Source organism: Dioscorea cayenensis, chromosome 1 (genome assembly GCF_009730915.1).
Source record: "Dioscorea cayenensis subsp. rotundata cultivar TDr96_F1 chromosome 1, TDr96_F1_v2_PseudoChromosome.rev07_lg8_w22 25.fasta, whole genome shotgun sequence".
In the NCBI taxonomy this organism is placed as follows: Eukaryota; Viridiplantae; Streptophyta; class Magnoliopsida; order Dioscoreales; family Dioscoreaceae; genus Dioscorea; species Dioscorea cayenensis.
Genome location: NC_052471.1, coordinates 9,982,563 through 9,993,786, shown reverse-complemented (window position 1 = coordinate 9,993,786; position 11,224 = coordinate 9,982,563). Strand labels below are relative to the sequence as shown.

The 11,224-nt window shown below is 42.7% G+C and overlaps 2 non-coding genes across 2 annotated transcripts; both read left to right on the top strand.

The window, feature by feature from the left end:
* Window positions 1-5,201: 5,201 nt before the first annotated feature.
* Window positions 5,202-5,308, top strand: LOC120268262. The gene has a single exon (XR_005538892.1). It is a non-coding gene; the product is annotated as a small nucleolar RNA R71 (small nucleolar RNA).
* Window positions 5,309-9,507: 4,199 nt separating this feature from the next.
* LOC120266793 lies at window positions 9,508-9,614 on the top strand. The gene has a single exon (XR_005538283.1). It is a non-coding gene; the product is annotated as a small nucleolar RNA R71 (small nucleolar RNA).
* Window positions 9,615-11,224: the final 1,610 nt, after the last annotated feature.

The window sequence follows — 11,224 nt, the reverse complement described above, 5'->3', positions numbered from 1 at the left end:
TGAATCGACTTTAAATAGGGCTGGAATCGGGCAACTCCACGGGCTTGGACGCTACATGCGCCCGTGCAGAATTTCCACATGGGCGTGGATAATTTCCACACGCCCATGTGGATTCTCTGTTTCTCTGATTTCTCGGACGGCTATGAACAGTTGATAAGTGCTTGTGCGATATGAATGCGAAGTGTTCATTCCTTATGTTGAGCATTACTTTTCTCAGGTTTTTACATTAATATGTGTGTTTTTATTTTACTTTTATGCAGGTAGGGTTGTGAGGCCGAGTATGAAGGAAATAGGCCAATGTGCTGTGGCACCCATGCAGAAAAACCAGAAAGCAGAGAGAATCCACAGGCGTGTGGAAATTATCACGCCTGTGGAAATTCCATGTGTGTAACATCATACACGCCCGTGCAGTCACCCGATTCCAACCCTATTTAAAGCCGATTTCAGCCCCGATTTTGGTATTCTTTTCTCCATCTTTTCCCCAATTTGTGAGAGGACTTCGGCTAGGGTTTCGGGGGTATTGGCCAAGGTTTTGGAGAAGTTCTACGGCTCTGACATCGTGATTCCATTAGGAAGAAGGTTCGTAGGGGAGCTTCGATCGAGGCGTATCCTATACCGGACGAAGGAATCTTCAGACGACGAGTAGAGGACTCTCCATAAGACCATTGACACGACCATCGAGGGGGTTTCTTTATGGATTCATTGCTTTTACATTCGATTTCTTTGATTGTATTAAGCTCCATGGAGAGCTAAACCCCTAATGGGTACTTGGATGATTGTGAACCCTAGGATGTATTCGTTTCATTGAACTTCTTTATTATGCTTTCAATAAATTGATGTTTATTGTGAGTTCCAACCTGAATGCTTGATTGTATGAACATTTTCCCCAGAGTGACACTCAGGGCTGAGAGTTCTCATTGGTAACCTTGTGAGTGAGTGACACACCACGGCTGCTAGACAAAAAGCTAGGGTTGGAGAGGGCTGAGAGGGTCGACGAGAGTGCAGGCGTCCCGCATCCCTCCGGCGTGATAGATTCTACCTCCGTTTGAGTTCTTTGCGGCCATAACAGAGTGGAGTGGTCTAAGGGATGAACCTCCGCTGTGGCCTAGTTGCGCGTGCAATGGAGTGAAGCGTTGAGAGGATCTTAGTATCTAGGGCTTAATTGTGGCTAGGGATCTTCCGCCTGGACCAAAGGGTTAGGTCTATATTTAGGAAGAAATTTATCACTTGGAATCCCTAGAGTTCATTGCAACTCTATGCGAGTGCGAGGTGTTGAGATTGTGCGATTTCTCCTCCTGGACATGTATAGAGTTAGGCATAATTGACTCTTAGATTTTGGGACTATGTACTGTAGTGATTTCCACGACTCACCATTGCATTGATTAGGAAGCATAATAGAGTTCTTGCACTTGAAGCGATTATCGTAGGTGAAGCATTATCCGAGTACCCCATCTTTATTGATTGTCTTACCCTCTTCTTACTTTTGCTTTTTCACTTGTTGATTTTATTGTTGAGAATTGAATCAATTTCACACCTATCACAATTGATCTTCCACATAGCTAAGAATCAAATTAAGTATTTTTCACTCCCTACTTCGTGGATTCGACCCCGCTCACCAGGATTATTACTTCGACAAGCCCGTGAACTTGCGGGATATAAGCAAGGGAACTTGTCAATGAGTCTGCTACTGATGCTTTGCTACGTTGTCGCTACAATGCTCTCCCTACGAGACTTGACACGAATAACTTCCCAATTCCATACTTTCATCGGGGTAACGCAAACGGGCACACATTCATGTCTTGAATCACTTGCTTCTTCAATGATATATATGTTGGTGGAGCACTTGTTCTTATATGCATAGGTCTAAATGCTCGAGTGTGACTGCCTTTGTGCCCCTCCAAATGGATGTGCTCACTCGAATGCGAGGAGGTTGGCACACACTCTAGCATCTCACACCTGTCCTATGTCTTCGCGTTTGAACTTTAGCAAGATCTCCTCCAAAATAAGTGCATTATGATCCACATTGTCCTATTTTCTTCATACTCGGCCTCACAGCCCTACCTGCATAGAAGTAACATAAAAACACACATATTAGTGTAAAAACCCGAGAAAAGTAATGCTCAACATAAGGAAATAATGCTTCGCATTCATATCGCACAAGCACTTATCGGGTTGTGAAACCAATTATGAAGGAAAGAAGCCAATGTAGATCACAATGCACCGATTTTGGAAGAAATCTTGCTAAGGTTCAAACGTGAAGATATAAGTCGGGTGCGAGATGCTAGAGTGTGTGCCAACCTCCCCGTATTTGAGTTTGCACTACCATTTGGAGGGGCACAAGGGCAGTCACAATCAAGCATTCTGAATTATGCACATAGAAGAATATCTCCATCAACTTATCCATCATTGAAGAAGTAAAGTGATCCATGGTAAAATCACTGTAGAAAACATTGTAGCTATTACTGTTCACAGCCGGCCAAAAATGACAGTTTCAGAGAATCCACATGGGCATGTGGAAATTACCCACGCCCGTGTGGAAATTCCACACGGGTGCGTGAAGCATCCACGCCCGTGTAGTCGCTCTATTCCAGCCCTATTTAAAGTAGCTACTACCATCTTTGAAATTGTTGTCACTTCTTTAGATAAATAAGTCCCTTGTACTTAGAACTTTGAGGAGTATAATTTGGGTTGACTTGAGTGATTTCACACACATACACGACTTCGGGTTTTGTTTTCATTTTTGATTCAAGTTTTTAGCTAGAGCATTGATTTTTTTGTATTTTAATATTTTGGAATTTCCCTCACTTGTAGAATGCTCTCTTTGTATATTTTGGTGAACCTAAGGCCAAGCACTTTCAATATTTTCTTCATTGATGCACATAACGTTTTAATCTTTGGTTGAGGACAAGCAAAAGCTTAAGTGTGGGGGAGTTTGATAAGTGCTTGTGCGATAAGAATGTGAAGCGTTTTTTCTTCCTTATGTTGAGCATTACTTTTCTCAGGTTTTTATACTAATATGTGTGTTTTTATGTTACTTTCATGCAGGTAGGTTTGTGAGGCCATGTATAAGGAAAGAAGCCAATGTGGATTACAATGCACCGATTTTGGAGGAAATCTTGCTAAGGTTCAAACGCGAAGACACAAGTCGATGTGAGATGCTAGAGTGTGTGCCAACCTCCTCGTATTCGAGTTTGGCAAATCCATTTGTAGGGGCGCAAAGGCCGTCACACTCGAGCATTCTGACTTATGCACATAGAACAAGAGCTCCACCAACTTGCCTATCATTGAAGAAGCAAGTGATCCACGATTTGAATGTGTGTCCGTTTGCGTTACTCCAATAAAAGTATGGATTCGGGAAGCTATTCAGGCCGGATACTGTAGCAGAGTAATGTAGCAACACGGCAGTGAGTACTGTATCAGCACTGTCCACAGCCGGCCGAGAAAACTAGAGTTCAGAGAATCCACACGGGCGTGTGGAAATTACCCACGCCCGTGTGGAAATTCCAAATGGGTGTGTGAAAAATCCACAGGCCCGTGTAGTCGCCGGATTCTAGCCCTATTTAAAGCCGAATCAGCCCCGATTTTTTTATTATTTTCTCCATCTTTTCACCAACTTGAGAGAGGGCTTCGGCTAGGGTTTCGAGGGGTATTGGCCAAGATTTTGAAGAGGTTCTATGGCTCCAACATCTTCATTCCTTAGGAAAAAGGTTGGTAGGGGACCTTCCGTCAAGGCGTATCCTATACCGGACGAGGGAATCCTTTGACAACGGGTCGAGGACTTACCACAAGACCATCGACATGACTATCGAGTGGGTTTCTTTATAGATTCATTGCTTTTACATTATATTTCTTTGATTGTATTTAGCTCCATGGAGAGCTAAACCCCTAGTGGGTACTCGGGTATTGTGAACCCTAGGATGTATTTGTTTCTTTGAACCTCTTTATTATGCTTTCAATAAATTGATGTTTATTATGAGTTCCAACCTTGAATGCTCGATTGTATGAACATTTCCCCTAGAGTGACACTAGGGTTAAGAGTTCTTGTTGGTAACCTTGTGAGTGAGTGACACACCATGAGCGTTAGACAAAGCTAGGTTGGAGAGGGTTGAGAGGGTGAGTCGAGAGGTACAGGAGCGTCCCCTTTCCCTTCCGGCATGATAGATTCTACCTCCGTTCCTTGAGTTCTTTGTGGTCATAATAGAGTGAATGGTCTAAGGGATGAACTTCCACTGGGGCTTAGTTGCGCGTGCAACGGAGTGAAGCGTTGAGGTGATCTTAGTATCTAGGGCTCAATTATAGTTAGGGACCTTCCACATGGACCAAAGGGTTAGGTCTATAATAAGGAAGAGATTTATCACTTGGAATCCCTAGAGCTCATTGCAACCCTATGCGAGTGCGAGGTGTTGAGATTGTTAGATTTCTCCTCCGGGACATGTATAGAGTTAGGCATAGTTGACCTTAGATTTGGGACTATGTAATTAAGGATTTCAACGACTCACCATTGCATTGATGAGGAAGCATAATAGAGGGTTTTTGCACTTGAAACAATTATCCTAATCGGAGCATTATCCGGGTACCCCATCTTTATCGATTGCCTTACCCCCCTTATTTACTTTTGTTCCCTTTCTTGTTGCTTTTATTGTTGAGAATTGAATCATTGTCACACTCATTATCATTGATCTTTTACATAGCTAAGAATCAAATTAAGTATTTTTATTCCCTACTCCTTGTGGATTCGATACCCGCTCACCCGGGATTATTACTTCGACAAACCCGTGCACTTGCGGGATATACGCAAGGGGACCTTGTAAGTCCTCATGCTATTACCTACAAAATCGACGTTGTTAACCGAAAATACATCACCAATAGATATCGAGCAATCGGAGAGAGCATGTCCTCCACCATACCCAGTGCAAGTAATCATGGCCGCTGCTCTGTTCGAAGTTAGAAGATCTAACTTCTTACTCACTGATTCCACTTGAGCCACCAACGAAGTCACTGCATCTATCTCATGGAGACCGGCCATCTTTTTCTTCTCCTTGGCATTCGATTGGTAGCTATTTAACCCCATTTATTCAATTAATTGACGGGCCTTACTGGTGGTCTTGCTACCTAAGGTATCTCCTACTGCCGCATCCAAGAGTTGCCTTGTACTCGGATTCAGACCATTGAAAAAGGTCTAAATAATCATCCACTCCGGGAATCCGTGTTGCGGGCAATTTTTCTGGAGCTCCTTGAACTTTTCCCACGTCTCAAATAGAGAATCCAATTCTAATTATACAAAGGATGAGATCTCATTCCTAACCTTTATAGATTTTCCGGGAGGGAAATAACGAGCAAGAAAAGCTTCTACCATCTCCTCCCATGTGGTAATTGATGCTCTAGGTAATAAGTGTAGCCACTGCTTCGCTCTCCTTTTCAAGGAAAATGGGAAGGCCCTCAACTTGATGGCATCATCCGTTACCCCATTTATCTTCAATATATCACACACCTCGAGAAAGTTCTCTATATGACTATTTGGATCCTCATTGGCCAAACCATGGAACTGCGCGGATTGCTGCAACATATGGATGAATGCCGGCTTCAGCTCAAAGTTCTGAGCTGTAATCGGGGGACACACAATGCTCGATTGTGTCCCCAATACTGAAGGTCTGGCATAATCGGATAATGTCCACTTCTACTCATTCTTTTCTACCATATTTTCATATTCTTCTACTTCCAAATCAGCTAGATTGGACTGTTCTTGCACATGTTCTTTCCCTTTTCTTCTGAGTGTACGTTGAAGCTCGGGATCTCCTTCAATCAGTATGCGTGTACACCATAAGTGCACCAGTGTCAAAGTAATAATCCCAAATTAGTGGGTATCATTTCCATAGAGAGTAGGGAATAAAGACACTTAAATTGTTTCTTAACTAATGTGGAAGATGAATAGTGATATATGTGACAAGATTCAATTCTCAAGAGTAAAAACAACAAGAAAGAAAGCACATGTAAAGCCGAACGTAAGGCAATCGATAAAGATGGGGTAACCGGGTATTGTTCCGCCTAGGATAATCATTTCAAGTGCAAGAACCCTCTATTATGCTTCCTAATTAATGCAATAGTGAGTCACGAAAATCCTTAATTGCATAGTCCCAAATCTAAGGTCAACCATGCCTAACTCAATACATGTCCCTGAGGAGAAATCTAATAATCTCAACACCTCGCACTCGTATGGAATTGCAATGAGCTTTATGGACTGAAAATGATAAATCCTACTCCTATGCATAGACCTAACCCTTTGGTCCACGTGAAAGATCCCTAGCCATAATTAAGCCCTAGATGTAAAAATTACTTCAACGCTTCACTCCGTTGCAGTCGTAACTAAGCCCCAGTGGAAGGTCATCCCTTAGCCCATTCACTCTACTATGGCCGCAAAGAACTCCTGGAACGTGGAGGTAGGATAGATCACACCGGAGGGGAAAGGGGACCGTCCGCTACCTCTCAACTCACCCTCTCCAATCTAGCTTTGTCTAACTCTCATGGTGTGTCACTCACTCATGAGAGATACCAAAAAGAACTCTCAACCCTAGTGTCACTATAGTGGAGTATTCATACAATAAAGCATACAAGATTAGAACTCACAATAAGCATCAATTAATTGAAAGCATGATAAAGAGATTTAATGAAATGAATACATCCTAGGGTTCACAAATACCCAAGTACCCACTAGGGGTTTAGCTCTCCATGGAGCTAGATACAATCAATGAAATCAAATGTAAGAACAAAGCATCCATAGAAAACCCCCTCATTAGTCATGGTGATGGTCTTGTGGAGAGTCCTCTACTCATCGCAAGGGGCCTTTTGTCCGGCCTAGGATACAACTCGCCGGATTGGTGCCGATGAAAGCTCTCCCACTAACCTTCTTCCAAACAACACGTAATGTCAGAGTCATAGAAACACTCCAAAGCCCTAGCCAATACCTCTCAAAACCCTAGCTGCCGCCCTCTCCCAAGTTAGGGAAAAGATGGAGAAAAGAATGCTGAAATCAGGGCTAAAATCGGCTTTCAAAGGGCTGGAATTTGGAATCCACAATCCCGTGTGAGTGCCCCTGTGGATTTTTCATATGGGCTTGTGGAATTTCAACACGTCCATGTGGATTCTCTGTTTTCCGGTTTTCTCAGCCAGCTATGAATAGTACTAGTCCAGTATTCTTTCTACAGTATCCTACTGTAATACCGGCCGAAAATACTCCCGAATCTAGGCTTTCATCGAGGTAACGCAAACGGGGACACGTTTACATCGTGGATCGCTTTGTGATGAGCGATCCGCAAGTGCACGGAGTCATCAAGTAATACACCTCTTGCGAGCACGAGAGGGTCGTATTCCCTGGGCCCAAGAATCTACTCTTACTTCCACTTTGTCTATTGTCTAGCCGAATGATTCGAAGGGTTTCTCTAATCTATTACTTGAAATAAAAGAACTACAAATGGAGTCTATGATAAGGTAGGGGTATAAAATCAGAGGAAAGAAATGGTCACAGATGCGGATTCCCTAGGGGCTACTAAAGTGCAAAGGATGCTAAGAATGTCATACAATTGAAGGTTTGGACCTAGAGATTTCCTAAATTAGATCAACCCGATGGTCACGACAATTAACCCCTAATCCGGTATAAGTATTGACACGAATTTCTTCGATCAAATCCTCATACGATTGCATTAACAAGTGGGGAAATCCCTAATTAGGGGTCGGAACACAACTTGGTCTAGCCCCTAATGGTGGAGAGTGCAGAATACCCCGATGGTCACGGGCGTATTCGTACATGAATCCCTTCCAAACTTGGTGTGTCTAGTACAAGGGCGATGGTCACGCTACCAAGTACAACCCTAGCAGTTGGTTTACAGAGTTCTCATGTAAGCAACACATCAAATGCACCAAGAATGAATCACAAATACACAACAATTGCAATAGACAAAATTAAATCATCCAAATACACAAGTTCACCCCAAGGTTCACCGCATCCGGTGACCTTTGGGGTCTACTCAAATCCATGCAAACAAATACAAGCAACAAGTCCATGAAAACAACTACAAATGGCATAAGAAAACTCCCTCAAACAATAGAAGTAGGAAGACAAGCCAACCTAGGTGGAAATGCTTCCACGGACACCGCGATGGGGGCGGCTTCCCTCGTCGTCTACAAACTCCCAAAGAAGAGATCGATGAAGATCTAGCCAAAACCGAGCTTCTCCCTTTGATTTCCCTTCTCCAAAACGTGTGATCTTACCTCCTAACGACTGGTGAAAATCGGCTCCAAGAACTCTCCCAAAAACTCCTCCTCCTGTCATAGAAAAATCGGTTTCATTTATATCCCGTCAGTCCATGCGGGCATCCATGCGGGCGCATGGAGCCCGTGAAGCTCACAGCCAAATGCCCAGAAAACATGTCGGTGCTATAGTACGAGAATTTCCAGCAAACCTCACGGGCACCCATGCGGGCGCATGGGGCCTGTGAAACTCACAGCCAAATGCCCGCAGCAAGAACATTCCCGCATCTCTAACCCGACCTGTGTCTTCGCGTTTGAACCTTAGCAAGATTTCCTCCAAATTGGTGCATTTACGACCCACATTGGCTTCTTACTTTCATATTCGGCCTCACAACCCTACCTGCATGAAAGTAACATAACTACACATATATTAGCGTTAAAACCCGAGAAAAGTAATGTTAAACACAAGGAAAGAACACTTCATATTCTTATTGCACAAGCACTTATCACCTTCACCTGCTCTCTAAGATTGGTCTTGATATTGCTTGGCAAGCTTACTTGTGATCTCTCCGATAGAGACTTCGCAATTTGCCTCACTTGATTCTCAAGGTTTTGCAAAGAAGTGGTGTGATTGCGAAGTGTAGCCCCAACTGATTGAAACCTTGTATTCTATGATTGCACAAATCTAGGCAAGGCCTTCTCCAAATCGGTCATTCGGGTCTCCAAACTAGAAACTCAGTTCTTCATGTTTGGGGCTTGTTGTTGTTCGAAATATGGTGGCCCCATGGCCTTTTATGGAACTTAGTTACTCTATGAGAGATTGGGATGATTCTTCCAACCCAGATTGTAGGTTTTGTTATATGGATTCCCTTGATTCCTCATGGCATTACCCACAAAATCAACATTCTCAACCAAAGATGCATCACCAATGGAGATTGGGCAATCGGAGAGAGCATGTCCTCCACCACACCCAGTGCATGTAGGCATGGCCGCCACTCTATTCGAAGTTAGAACATCTAACTTCTTACTCAATGATTCCACTTGAGCCACCAATGAAGTTATTGCATCTATCTCATGAAGCCCGGCTACCTTCTTCTTCTCACTAGCATTCCATTGGTAGCTATTTGACCCCATTTCTTCAATTAGTTGACGGGCCTCACCGGGGGTCTTGCTACCTAACGTACCTCCTGCTGCCGGATCTAAGGTTCCATTGTACTCGGATTCAACCAGTTGTAAAAGGTCTGAACAATCATCCACTATAGAAATCCGTGTTGCGGGCACTTCCTTGGGAACTCCTTGAACCTTTCCCACGTCTCAAATAGAGACTCAAATTATGACTATACAAAGGATGCAATCTCATTCCTAAGCTTTATAGATTTTCCTGGACGGAAATAACGGGCAAGAAAAGCTTCTACCATCTCCTCCCATGTGTTAATTGATGCTCTTGGTAATGAGTGTAGCCACTGCTTCGCTCTCCCCTTTAAGGAAAATGGGAAGGCTCTCAACTTGATGGCATCATCCATCACCCCGTTTATCATGAGCATATCACGCACCATGAGAAAGTTCTCTATATGACTATTTGGATCCTCATCGGCCAAACCATTAAACCGTGCAGATTGCTGCAACATGTGGATGAATGCCGACTTCAGCTCAAAGTTCTGAGCTGTAATCGGTGGATGTACAATACTCGATTGCGTCCCCAATACTGAAGGTATGGCATAATCGGACAATTTCCTCTATTGCTCATTTTGTTCCGCCATATTTTCCAACCCTTCAACTTCCAAATTAGCTAGATTAGACTGTTCTTCCACAGGTTCTTTTCCTTTTCTTCTAAGTGTACGTTCGAGCTTCGGATCTCTTTCAATCAATATTGAGAGGGTTCCCTAGGGTCATGAACCTAGAGCTGTACAAAAAGAAAGAAAACAAATCAGAATGATGATAGAAAAGAAGATATGAAATAGAATAAATAAATGAATAGCTAAGGAAACAAAGTGCAAAGTATCTCTAAATGCTTATTCCCCAGCAATGGCACCAAAAACTTAACAACGCCCCTTGCGTATGTGCCGTAAGTGCATGGATTTATCAAAGTAATGAAATCCCAGGTGAGTGGGAATCATATCCATAGGGAATAGGGAGTAAAAATACTTAAGTTGTTTCTAAACTAAGTGAAATATGAATAGTGATTTGTATGGCAAGATGTAATACAAACAAAAGTAAAAGAGACAAGAAAGAGAGCACAAGTAAATGAGAGGTAAGGCAATCGATATAAATGTGGTAGTCTGATATTGATCCACTTAGGACAATCGCTTCAAGTGCAAAAACTCTCTATTATGCTTCCTAACTAATGCATTAATGAGTCTTGGAAGTCCTTTAATACAATTATTGCAACTAAAGTGAACCGCCATTGGCTATGTGAGCATGTATGTTAATCAAAACTTATATAAAAGACGTATGCAACGTGAACTCCCCCCGCACTTAAGTTGTACATTGTCCCCAATGTACACATGCAAGCTCAATAATAATGTATATCAATCAAGAATATATGTGGGAGATGTAATCGAAGCAATACTCCCCTGACTCCTAGTATTGCATATGATGAAGCTAAATCATTGGGAGTGACGTTCCAACGGGTTGTAAAGCACACACGGTCAAGTGCCAAAACACCTTGGCCATGTCCATGACTAGTTCTCGATTCTCATACTGACAAGACCATCTGCACGCATACACAAGGGGGTTCAGTGAAGCTCAAAAAAATTAAAAACAATTCAAGTATATAAAAGATAGAGCAATGATACAACTCGAGATAACAAAACGAAAATAAAAGATATACTCAGAAGGAAAATCCTTTCAGAGTAGTGCAAGTCTAACAACAATACAAAATAAGAAAAAAAAAAGAAATAAATAAAGAACGGCTCATCAAGTGTCTGTGTCATGCTCTGGCTCTGCTACTACTGGATAATCAAAAGGTGCTAGTGGATCA